This window comes from Eucalyptus grandis, chromosome 11, assembly GCF_016545825.1.
Source record: "Eucalyptus grandis isolate ANBG69807.140 chromosome 11, ASM1654582v1, whole genome shotgun sequence".
Classification (NCBI taxonomy): Eukaryota; Viridiplantae; Streptophyta; class Magnoliopsida; order Myrtales; family Myrtaceae; genus Eucalyptus; species Eucalyptus grandis.
Genome location: NC_052622.1, coordinates 9,221,654 through 9,233,789, shown reverse-complemented (window position 1 = coordinate 9,233,789; position 12,136 = coordinate 9,221,654). Strand labels below are relative to the sequence as shown.

Genomic DNA, 12,136 nt, shown 5'->3' with positions numbered 1-12,136 from the left:
TGTTATGGCATGTGGAAATGATCCCTCCATTAGTTGGTTTTATACTATCTAATAACTTAAACCATTGTTTTAACCCAATGAAGGCTTCTATTGATTATAAGGATGGTGAGCATCGCGAAATAACTCGTTAATGAGCAAAATGTCGATAAAACAGCTACTAACTCAACAGCTTCATCAAATGGAAAAAAAGAACTCTCAAAATTTATGAAGCACCCAACTTTTGAATGTATGCATCTCATATAACATATTAGAGTATCAATCATTAAATTCGGTGGATTTCATGTCAAAACTCTATGAGACATGACATATTAATGATGCATTTGCATTAGGGGGATTGTTAGAATAATCTCATGATTATAGGTAACAATTGGGTGATAGGTGAAGGCCATTCCCCCCTCCCCAAATCGATTTAAAAGACAAAATGATCGGTATCAGGAGAGGAAAATCCCTTTCCAAGCGGTAAATCAAGGCCGACCCAAGTTCGACCAATTTTATCTAGAAATTGGATTCACGAACGAGCCTACAAAAGACATATTTTAGCCCAGATACCCCACTCTGACTATCCAAACTTGATCGTGATCCATGAACTGGCCAACTCTTTGGTATAGGCTTCCATGTTACTTAGATTTGTAAACATGAACGAGACGGATCAAGTGACAACTCATGGTCTGTGTATTGACCCAAAGTGAGACCACAAAGGAATTTTTTGGGCTTGGAAGCGTATCGAGTCAATTGTCAAGCCCATGATGTTCTAAGGATGCTTGAATAATTCCACCAATCCCTCTTTATCGTCACATGTCATATGAACAATTTTACTGCTACTAATGAATAATTTTCTCCTAAAGCTGTCGACTTGTGTTGCAACATCATAGTCGCATTGGCTACTCATGAAATTTCCATATCGTGGCCATAAATATATTAATTTCATGAGAATGGAAAATCCATTTAAAATAAGGCGAAACGTGTCAAGTCATATTAGTTTTTTTCCCCATCGTTGAATCATATAACATTGCCCTCCAATTGGCCTGAAAATTGATGCTTCTTATGCTCGTCGCTCTCTTTTTACGAGCTAAACCAAGATGCCTGAGCCTATCATCAAACTTTGGTGCTCATTTTCCACGGACTTACGATAGGAAAAGATCCATTTTGCATCATATCTAACGAATTCTTTGCTTTGGGCCGCTTCCAACACAATCTCTAAGACGCGCTTTGTAATTTAGCAGTTTGGAATGACCTTGATAGCATCGTGGATCGTCAAATCATGCTGTCAGTTCCCCCACAAGACCAAAACAAAATGGGGAAACAAAAGGGGACAAAATCAAGATGAGCTTGTTCCAAAATTCCATCTCCATCTCCACTTAATTTGGTTGTGAACGCAAATTGGATTCATTGATTCGACCAAACGGGTCAAAGACATTGAATTGTAAGTCCTAATTGGCTCTTTCTGGTCTCCACTAGCCTGTCTCTCCATCTGCTCATTTCCAAGATGGCCCATAAATATGTCCTTTCCTAGAATTTGTTGGTTCATGTTTTTTTCAAGAATGTTAGATCCCAATTTTCCATATAGAGACAAGAAGAATGATCTCGTAAGGGTAGAAAGAATAAGAAGAACAATCAAGGTCGTCATGCTCAAATTCACGACTACACAAGCTTGTTTCATGGAGAATTGGTTCTGTTCTTAAAAGGTCGAAATGGGTGACTTAGATTAATCCAGTTAAAAAGTCTTGAAAATAAGCTATGATGAAAACGAAGCTCTATTGCTATTGAATGTATCTAAGTAAGATATGTCTCCATTTACTATAATTTTCACTGGAATTTTAATCTTAAAATGCTTAACATGCGTAGCAGATTTTGAGAAAACATAAATATCGTTGCTACTTATGAGAAGAACTTCTAGTTTATCAAGGTCAAACCACATTATAATATCTCATGCACACGATATTCACGTATGTAACTTGTCATCTTTAATTGAATCTCCTTGATTTTCCTTCTACTCATCTTAGCAAGTTAAAGTACACCACAAGTGTTAAAACTTGACATGGATGAATACTTAAGTATGAAAAATTTCAAAAGATATATTTAAGTGCCATTTAAAAAAAAAAAATCGGAACACTTATGACACGAATGATAACTATTCTAGCTGAAAATTGATTTTTGGAAGAGAAATAGATTTTTTTTATTTCAATTCTTGGATGAGTTTCTAAGTAAAAGTACACGTTTGATAACAATATAAAATTTCTATTCTTAGAATAAAAATTTGTTTGATAACAACACAAAATTTCTTCCTCCCAAGCAGTGACAGATAGCAACCGGCAACCGGCGGATGGCAAACATGCAGCGGTAGCGACAGTGGGCCAACGGTGGCAGCAACAAATGGTGAGTGGGCAAGCGAGTGGGCAGGCAGGCGGTGGCGATGGATGGACGGTTGGCTCGTAGCGAGGATGAATGATGAAAAGAGTTTTTATTTTTTATTTTTTTTGTGATCCGAGAACCACCGTACAGCCGACAACCGGCGGCGTAAACCCGGGGCAAACTGAGCCACCACCACAGGCCCAGCCGCGGGTGAATTGCGCAATGAGGACATGGGGTTTCGAAACCCTCCCCCCCGAGATGGGGGAGTAAAGTTCTAGCCATCGCAACCACCACGGGCGGTGGTGTTTTTATTTATCATTTATGTTCTAGAAATAGAGAAATAAAAAAAAAAAAAGTTCTGATTTTTATTCCAAAGCTATCTCGGAGTAAAAATCTATTCGATAAATAGAAAAATAAAAAAAATTACCAAACAGATTTTTATTCCAAAAATAAGTCTGAACAGAAAAATAGTTTTTGAATAGAAATAGAATGATTATCATGCGCATCCTTAAATGTCAACTCCGGTGAGAGTAGCTGGAAATCTGACGTGATTTATTATAAGAATCAATGTGGTCTACGTGGCTCATTGGAGTTGTCTACTTAGCAATCAATGTACAAAATGATTTCGTTTCCCAGAAAATTTCTTGATGAATGCTGCCCCTTCCCTTTTTTAATTTAGATTTTTAAATTTAATTTAATTAATATTTATATTAAAAATCAATTTTTGGGGGCAAAATGACATTGTTTTGGGACAAGCTAGCCATGTGGATAATTTTATTAAAATAATTGCCACCTCAGCAAAAAAATTGCTGCAAAATGCCACATTAGTATTTTGGCTAAAATTTTCACCATTAGCGCTTTAGTGTCCATTTCTTCTCTGATTTTAGCACTTAAGGTTGTGTTTGATGGTTGAGAAAAAATTCATGATAGGATAAAATTTATCATATCATGTGTTTAGTGCGTACAGGTTGGATATGAAAGGGATATATGCTGACAAAATTATCCCATCTCGGAGGTGAAATAAAGGTGGATGAGATTTCTAATATCTATAATAAGCAAAAAAATTTCTCAAATACAAATCTCTTAAATTCAAAATTTTAAAATTATATTCCAATATAAATACTATTTGAATTATAATATAAGAAATTAAAAATAAAAATAAAAAAATTATTTTTTAAATGTAATATAATTTTATTTATATACTGAATTCAATTCAATCTTATAATAAAAATTCAATATATAAATATTAATTTATTACATATTTTATGTGTTTTAATATTTTAGGTATATTAGTACAATTTTCTATTTAATAAATTTTATCAAAGAATGATGGAAGGGGAAGAAAAAAAAAAAAGAAATTGATTAAAAAAGAGATGAAAATAAAATAAAAAAGTAAATAAAAATAAAGTAGATAAGAATGTTGCGAGAGATTTTTACCATCTCCATTTGTAAAATTTGTGATTCATTTACATTGATATGTCATTTATACCAAATAATAAATGACATAATTGTGATTGTACAATAGATAGGATATAACAAAATCTCATAAATATTATATCATATCCTATCCATTTCTATCATGATTAGAAATTCAAATGACTAAATGTAACTTTAATGTACCCTTTAGATATTTTGACAATTAAGTATCAACCCGTTTCAAGTTTTGACACTTAGGATGCCAGTACTCCATCTTAGCTCCTCCTAATTGCATAGATCAAGAGAAAAATTAAACTTTGCTAAAAATACTCACATGCTTTGCTCATTGCATCACGGGCCACCACCATTGAACTCTAAATCACCGACCAAAAAAAAAAAAAAAAAAACCCTAAATCATCTCTTAAACTTTTCAAATCCCATGTTGACTAGACTTCGGCTGGGGCTCCGTCGCCTTCCCTGTTTTGTTCTTCGTAGAAGACTCGCGAGTTCGGGGTTTGACTGAAATTCCATTGGTCGTCAACATCTTTGGTTTCTCTTTGCGAGCCCCATTGTTCATGGGCCGCAAGCTTTGGACGGTTTCAAGAAACCACAAGAGATAGGAAAAAGGAAAATCACGTGTTTTTTCCAAATCGTGAGAATATGCTGCCTCACAGCCCCATGCATGAACCGTAAACGATCCCTCAATAGACAAAAAAAAAAACTCGTCAAGTTGCAAGACCAACACCTCTCCCTCACGGTCAAATTTCTATAGTAATACTATTAAATCATCAACTAGACTCATAATCAAACTTATTTTTCACAAGGATACAACTGATACAAGTTGTAGCAGTCTTTAATATAACTCCTACACCAATCAATTCAACCAACAATCTTCTGACATAATTGGACCGATTGTTTTGTAATTTCATCATCTTTTGTTGATATACACATTGGTAAGTACATTATAGATCATTCTTTTTAGTTCTTGTAATCTTTTGGAGTAATCAAGAGCGTGTCACTCTTACCAAATTGAGGTCAATGACAAGGAAAGGTCTACTTTGCCCCCCACAAATGATTCGAACACATGTTGACAAGAGAATTTTTCCTAGAATTTAATGCAGAGCCTCCTTGAATTTTGTCCCTATGCATGCTTGCATTGTAGGAATGGTCCTAGTTAGGGGCGAGATTAAGTTGTTAATGATAAATGAAGTCGAGCCTTGTATACATGAGCAAATTTTGAAATCCACTTTGATTAATTCAAAAAATCAAAATTGGCATGCTCTCCATTCTACTGAAGAAATCCTTTTGAATGGAGAGACGACTCAAGATGATAAAATTGCAAGCCGCCTTCTAAAAAAAAAAAATCAAGGTTCTTACTTCATAAATTATTTATTTACCTAGGAGCTTATGACGTGAGAGTTGCATGGTTCAAGTTGCCCTCATCCTAAATCCCAATAACATGCATGTGATGCATTAGTTGGATCTTGTCTAGAATAGACCTGTTTGATTTGGTAAGGGAAATCCTGGAAATTTTGTCATAGGTGCCCTAAGACCAAACTTCTCTTTTTTGAGTCGTAGAAAAGTTTGACATACATATACATAGTCTACGAATACATCATAACTTAAATAGACTTAATAGGTTAGTCTAAAATTAGGGACAGAAGTTAGTCCACGTCTCATATCCTAATCTATATTTACCATGTCGACTACAAATGTTGCGTGTGCTCTACGCTTACAAGGACTGGTTTAGATTGTTGTTTGCTAAGAAATGTGTCCGAGAGGATTTATATCGAGCGAATCATATTCAAGAACCAATAACAATTTAGCATATTACTAGTTTAGCTACATTCTCAATACACATGATCATTTTTCATTTAATACACTAGTTGATACATAATATATCATTTGGGAGAAAATTGTCTAAAAACTGCTAAATTATTATACTTTTACATATTCAGTCATAACCCTTTTAAGTACACCAATTGATAAGCATTTCAATCTAACTAAAATCATCACATAGAGATAAGACCGACATCAAAACCCTGATTTTTAATTGTGTGTAGAAACAACGAAGTGCCTTCAATAACAGTCAAACGAGTACGCATTCGCATGTTGGTGTCGATTTCAATTTTTTGGCAGACAAGGAATGGGACACGCAAGTTCATCAAGTGGTCTAACGCATGAACATGGCATCGCATTTGCCGTATACATCTACGTGCATCTATACATTTCCAAGAAAAGAACAGACGGAAGAAAAAGAAAGTGCATTTTATCCTTATCGAACCCTTTTTCCAACGCAACCCCACCATCCCACTCTCTCTCGCCATTTCATAACCGGCATTCTCTCTCTAATTATTTTCAGTGCTTTCCCGTTGTAATTATCATCTTGAATATTTGGGAATTGTTTGGTTTCACCATTCATTACATGCATGGAATTACGTGAAACTTATCCATGCCGGCCGTGAAATACTGCTGCTTTATACGTCTCAAGAAGTGCGGGATGTCTAATTTGTGAAAAATTATCAAAACAATCTTATACTTATTGTAATTTTTCCAATTCAATTCTAAGTTTTTTTTTTCTTTTTGCTAATTCAATTTTAAACATTTTGCATTTATGTCAATCTAGTCTATCCCATTAATTTTGATTGGCTGGTGCTGGCCATCCATTATTATTATTATTATTTTACAGAATATGCTAAATATCATCACTGGCCCGTAAAATGGGCATCATCAACTGGTAAGTCTAGACATAATATTGAAATTAAAGGTTGAGAAGGGAAATAAACCCAGTCCTTTGGGAAGGGAATTTTCTCGGGTGAGTTTTTGCTACCCAATCAGCTGCTTTATTGAATTCCCGCGGCTCGTAGAGGATGGAAATACCACCGATCTGGGCTCTAAGTTGTATGCAGTCCGCAATTATGGAATGGGCCTGCCAAGGGGGCTCTTCTCGGCCCAAAACACAGTCCACAACAGATAGGCTATCAAAATATAAGTGCACCTGCAGATCAGTTACATCTAAAGCTGTGTGGTTTCGGTTCGTGCAGCACTTCCCTTCCGCCTGTTTCTTACCCATTGTAAATCTTCGCGCACGGCTAGGGCTTCTACATTCCAAGCGGACGGAGCCGAGATCTCTTTTGTGAAGCTGCGACGAGGAGACCAGCTTCATTCCTGCAGACGCCTGCAATTGATCCCTTCTTGCTCGAGCTGCACCATGAGGCGTCAACATTCATCTTCAGCAAATTAGGGTCAGGTGGTTTCCATTTTACCCCGTTCCTTAGCTCCTCTTGCTTTCGGTTTTTTCAAAGCATCCCCTTTACAGTTCATTTCATACTCAGATCTACTATTATGCACGCTTCTTCTCGGGTGCTGATTGGGTCCAGCATTTTTCCTTGGAAAACTGCAGAGTTGCGGGTCTTCCATATTTGCCACATGAGAGCAGCAAAGAGGGCTTTCGACTTTGTTTCAGCACTTGAGGTAAGGTTGCTCGGGATCCATCTGTCAATTCAAGTTATATTTGTTGGATCTATGTCCGCTTGAAACTCGGGGCCGACCAAACATTTTTTGTCCAACTACAGAGGATGAAGATGTGTTTCATTGTCTCTGGTGCTTGGCCATAAGATCTGGCAGGTTGGATCAGGTAATATTTGTCTTCTGTGAAGATTTTCCTTTGTTGGGAGAGAGTTGTTGCATATATTCCATAGCAAGAATCTAATTTTGGGGGATGTTGGTAATTTCCATATTTCGTGCCAAAGTGATTTTGGTATTTGGTAGGATGAAGACAGGTTTTGTCTAGTGAAGAGATTGACTGAGTTTTGGATTCGATTATATCCACTCTTGATTGTGTATGAGCCGGATCTGTTTGCTGTCCACACCATCTTATCTCGAGTTAGGGTATAGGCTTAGAGGTTGAGCTAGAATCTCTTGAGCAATATTTCCCTGAAAAAATGCATTTACTCTGTTCGTATCACATTCCTTCGTATCACGGTCTATTAGTTCAGCCACCTCTGTTGGATCTTCTTTATTTGCTGGGCCAAAGAGTCTTCCGAAGGCAGCCACACATCTTCTCGAATTCTTATCGTTTGGCCATCCCCAACCTCCCATCTAGTAGCTGGTTCAATTGCATCCCTTCCAACCAATATACTTTGCCATCCCATGAAGGCCGATTACCTCTATTTGTTGCCCAAAATTCACCTCGAGGAAAATAAATACTTTTCATCACTTGGCACCATAGAGCATTTGGTTGTTTAACAATTCTCCAGGCTTGTTTACCCAACATAGCTTTATTAAAATTCACCAAATCTTTGAAACCTAGCCCACCACATACCTTTCTGATTTTCAGATCTTCCCATTTCTTCCAATGAACTCCTTTTCTGTCTACATTCTATTTCCACCAAAATAAAGCTACTATTTTTTCAATAGTTCAACATATAGAAATTGGAATTTTAAAAATGGACATCGCATATTTGGGGAATGGCTTGAATGACCGTCTTGATGAGGATTTCTTTACCCGCCTTCGAAATCAGTTTTTCTTTCCAACCTTCTAGTTTCCTTTCTACTTTGGCAAGGATTCAAGCAAACATTTGCTTTTTTGTTTTTCCCCATTCTGATGGAATTCCAAGGTACTTTCCTAAACTTTCTGAGATAGGAACTCTCAATTCTGAAACTAGATTCTGTTTAAGGTTATAAGGGCAATCTCTCCCAACAAAAAGGCATGATTTATTGAGGTTTATGGCCTGACCTGACGCATAGCAGTATTAATTCAACACATTAGAGACATTCTAAGCTTCTCGAATTGTGCCATCTAAGAAGAAAATGGCATCATCTGCAAAAAGATGTGAGAGGGATGGGCAAGTAGCGTTTAGACGAATACCCTTAATACTTCCATCTTGGACAGCTTTTCTCATGAGGGTTGATAAGATGTTTACCATGAGTATAAAAAGGTAGGGGGAAATGGGGTCCCCTTGCCTTATTCCTCTAGTAGGTCTGAAAGCAGCTAAAGGCTCACCATTAATTAGGATGTTAAAAGAGACCGATGAGATACATTGATTTATCCACTGACCCATTTGTCATGAAAGCCCACTTTCAGCATATAATCACAAAGAAAATCTCATTCGACTCTATTATATGCTTTTTGCATATCTAATTTGAGAATGGCTTGAAATTTCCGTTTCCTCCTTCTCACCCTTAGTTGATGGATCACCTCTTGGACAATAAATATGTTGTCCTAACTTTAGGGATGAGAGTAATATACGTTCTGTTTATCTCTGGTTCAAATGTACCTTGACTGAAGAAGGATTGCACCATGCTGAAAATGTCTTCGTTGATAATTGACCAATGGTTTTGGTGGAATAAACCGATTAGCCCATCCGGTCCCGGTGCCTTTGTCGCCCCTAGCTGAAAAACTGCAGCTTTAACTTCTTCTTTTATAACTGGTTTGATCAATTCTACGTTCATTTCTTCATTCACCACTTCTTGGCATTGTTCTAAAACAAGTTGATAGTTCCGGTCACCAGCTGAAGTGAATAACGATTGGTAGAAACTACAAATATGGTGATTAAGAGTCTCAGGATCTCTGCTCCAGGTTTGATCATCTTTCCAAAGCATAGAAATCTTATTTCGCTGTCTTCTTTGAACTGTTGTTGCATTGAAATATTTGGCATTTTGATCTCCTCATTTTAACCATTCTATTCTTAACTTCATACACCAATACATCTCTTCCTGCCTCCATAACTCTTCAAATTTCCGAATAATATTGCTGATTTCCTCTCTATTTTGCTCTCCATTTGTTTTGTTTTTTTATTAACTCCATGAGCCTGAATTTGAGGGGGTTGATCTGTTTTTGGGCATTTTGGAACTTTCGCCTACTCCATTTGTATAATTCTGATGTAGCCAACTTTAGTTTGTGACTAAAACTGATTGCCATAGAGTTGTTTGCATCCCAAACCTGCTTAATTACCTCTTCACACTCCAAGTCTTCTAGCCAAAAGGGTTGAAATCTGAACATTTTCTATTTTTTCCTTTCTGTCAGTTGTAGGGATAGAATAATCGGGCTGTGATCCAAGCCTATTGTTGGTAGGGCAAAAGTCTGCACATTTGGGTAAAGCACTCTCCATTCCAAATTACAGAGTACCCTATCTAATCTCTTTTTAACTAATGTACTGCATTCTCTTTTGTTGGACCAGGTGTAAGCACAGCCCTTGCTCTCAAGATCCATCAAAGAACAATCATCTAAAAAACCCCGGAAGGCTGCCATTTTGTATCGGTCTACCTCCCTACAACCAACCTTTTCCCAATGATAAAGTATTTCATTAAAGTCCCCAACACATAATCATGGGAGAGGGTTGGAATAGTTGCTGTCTTTTACTTGACGCCATAGTCTTAGTCTCTCTTGAAAGATAGTTGGTGCATGTAAAAAGGGGATTCGCATGAGGTCCCCACTACTAAGATCCTTATATTTTATATTAATGAGCTCCCTAAAAGCACCCTCCACTTCCACTTGAACCTCCTCATCCCACATTAATACTAGACCTCCAGCTATACCCACTTGGCTCTATAGTGAAAGAATCTTTAAAAGGAGTCCGCTTCCTTACTCTCTCAACAACATTGTTCTGATTTTTGTTTCCATGATGAACACCAAGTTGGACCTCTCTTGAGCCACTAAGGCTTGAAAATGCTGGACTATCAAGGGGTTGCCCAGCTCTTGATAGTTCCAGCTTAATAACTTAGTCTTTGCTCTGGTGGCTTATTAGGGCTAGCCACCAAAGCCCATGCACTCGCCCCTTCCCAAGACTAAATAGGGGCATCCATCAGTTGGTTTTCATCCGCCACAAGTTCCTATGAAATTTTCTTCTCATAGGGACTGACTCGTTTTTGTTTTTTTTTTTTTGCATCGGAGCTTTATATATCACCTTTCCTTTATTCGAAATATGTGAAGACACCTCAATCCCAGCTTGAGATAGAAGTGTTGTTTGTTGTTTTTCTGAAATCTGCCTTGCAATGATGCTCAATTGTTCTGTTTTCGCTGGCTGGACAAGGACAAAAGCAAGAGCATTTTGATTTTCTTCCGCTGTTGCCATGGTTGTTTCTACCACCTCTATTTGAGTCTCCATTACTACTTCCTCTTCTGGTGCCAAAAGATCTAATTTACCATAAATAAATAAATAAACCTTCCAAAGAAGGGCTGTTTTCTCTAACTTCCGCCATATCGGCTGGTTGATCCTAGCCTAGGCCAATTTCTTCATAGGGTATTTCGAGACAATCATTTGCATAATACCCAATTCGTCCACAAGAGTAGCAATAGTGCGAAAGCGTTTCATACTTATAATCAATCCATCATTTTTTGTTTCCACAGGTTATCACAGTACTTGTCTTGAGCGGGTTGGACAAGTTAAGCAACACTCTGGCTTTTCCACTTTTCTTGGAGTTAGCACCTCTCACCTCAATTTTTATCTCATCTATTGTCCCCAGTTTAAAGGCTAAGAGGCGTATGGCTTCTTCATGAACTCTGGCACGAGGAAGACCTATAAAGTGAACCCATAACGCATAATGCGTGAATTCATAACAGTGCTCAGGTATGTTTAGGTCACCTTCTTTAAGGACTAATAGATTACTCGCAAAAGACCAAGGTTCCGATTCTAGCACCCTTCTTTTTCTTCAATTGATTGGAATATAAACGAGAAGAAACCTATATCAATTGGTTCGCATGTGACTGAATCAGACTTCCATGCTCTCTTCATAGTATTCGAAGGCCTAGAAATTTACATTGGGCTTAGAATAGAGCTTGCCATGCAGTGTTAATTCACTTTTTTTTTTTTCTTCTGCTAGAATGTCATCCCTTAGATCCTGAAGTCTTCTTCAGACCACAGATCTCCCATTCTCCGACACACCACCGCTAATCGAAGATGGTTATCCTCTCTTTCTGTCATTTTCTATCTCTTGTTCTAGTCTAACAACTTATCACTTTGGTAATTTGTCTATAGAGTGAAGGGAGCTTAGTGGGTGGTTTTGAATATAGGTATTTGACAAGGAACCGGGAGGATTCTCTTCTGATACACTGATATGCCCATTAAGAAAGACAAAAGCATCGAAGAAAGCACAACATTCTAGGGCTTCAAAATTCCAAAATAGGGGAATGTTCCATCTACACTATCACTGATGAGGCAGTGGTCATACCTTAAGATGAGACCGTGAAAAGGAGTTACATGTATCGGAAAGCCTTCGTTAGACTTCGATCGTTCATGGGTAGCGCTTCAAACGGAAGATCGGAGGATGAACAGTAAAGAACCATCTGCACTGCTCTCCCTGGGAATCTTGCGGATGAAATAGTAATAGGAAAAGGCCGTTAATCTGGCGGTGTATGCCAGATTGC

The 12,136-nt window shown here is 37.5% G+C and overlaps 1 long non-coding RNA gene across 2 annotated transcripts; it reads left to right on the top strand.

The window, feature by feature from the left end:
* Positions 1-9,326: 9,326 nt before the first annotated feature.
* On the top strand, positions 9,327-11,669 carry LOC108955897. 2 transcript variants are annotated; one of them, XR_005547302.1, is made up of 5 exons: positions 9,327-9,349; positions 9,797-9,865; positions 9,951-10,068; positions 11,120-11,339; positions 11,593-11,669. It is a non-coding gene; the product is annotated as an uncharacterized LOC108955897 (long non-coding RNA). The 2 variants fall into 2 exon arrangements; XR_005547300.1 differs by lacking the exons at positions 11,120-11,339; positions 11,593-11,669 and having other exon boundaries at positions 9,951-10,307.
* Positions 11,670-12,136: the final 467 nt, after the last annotated feature.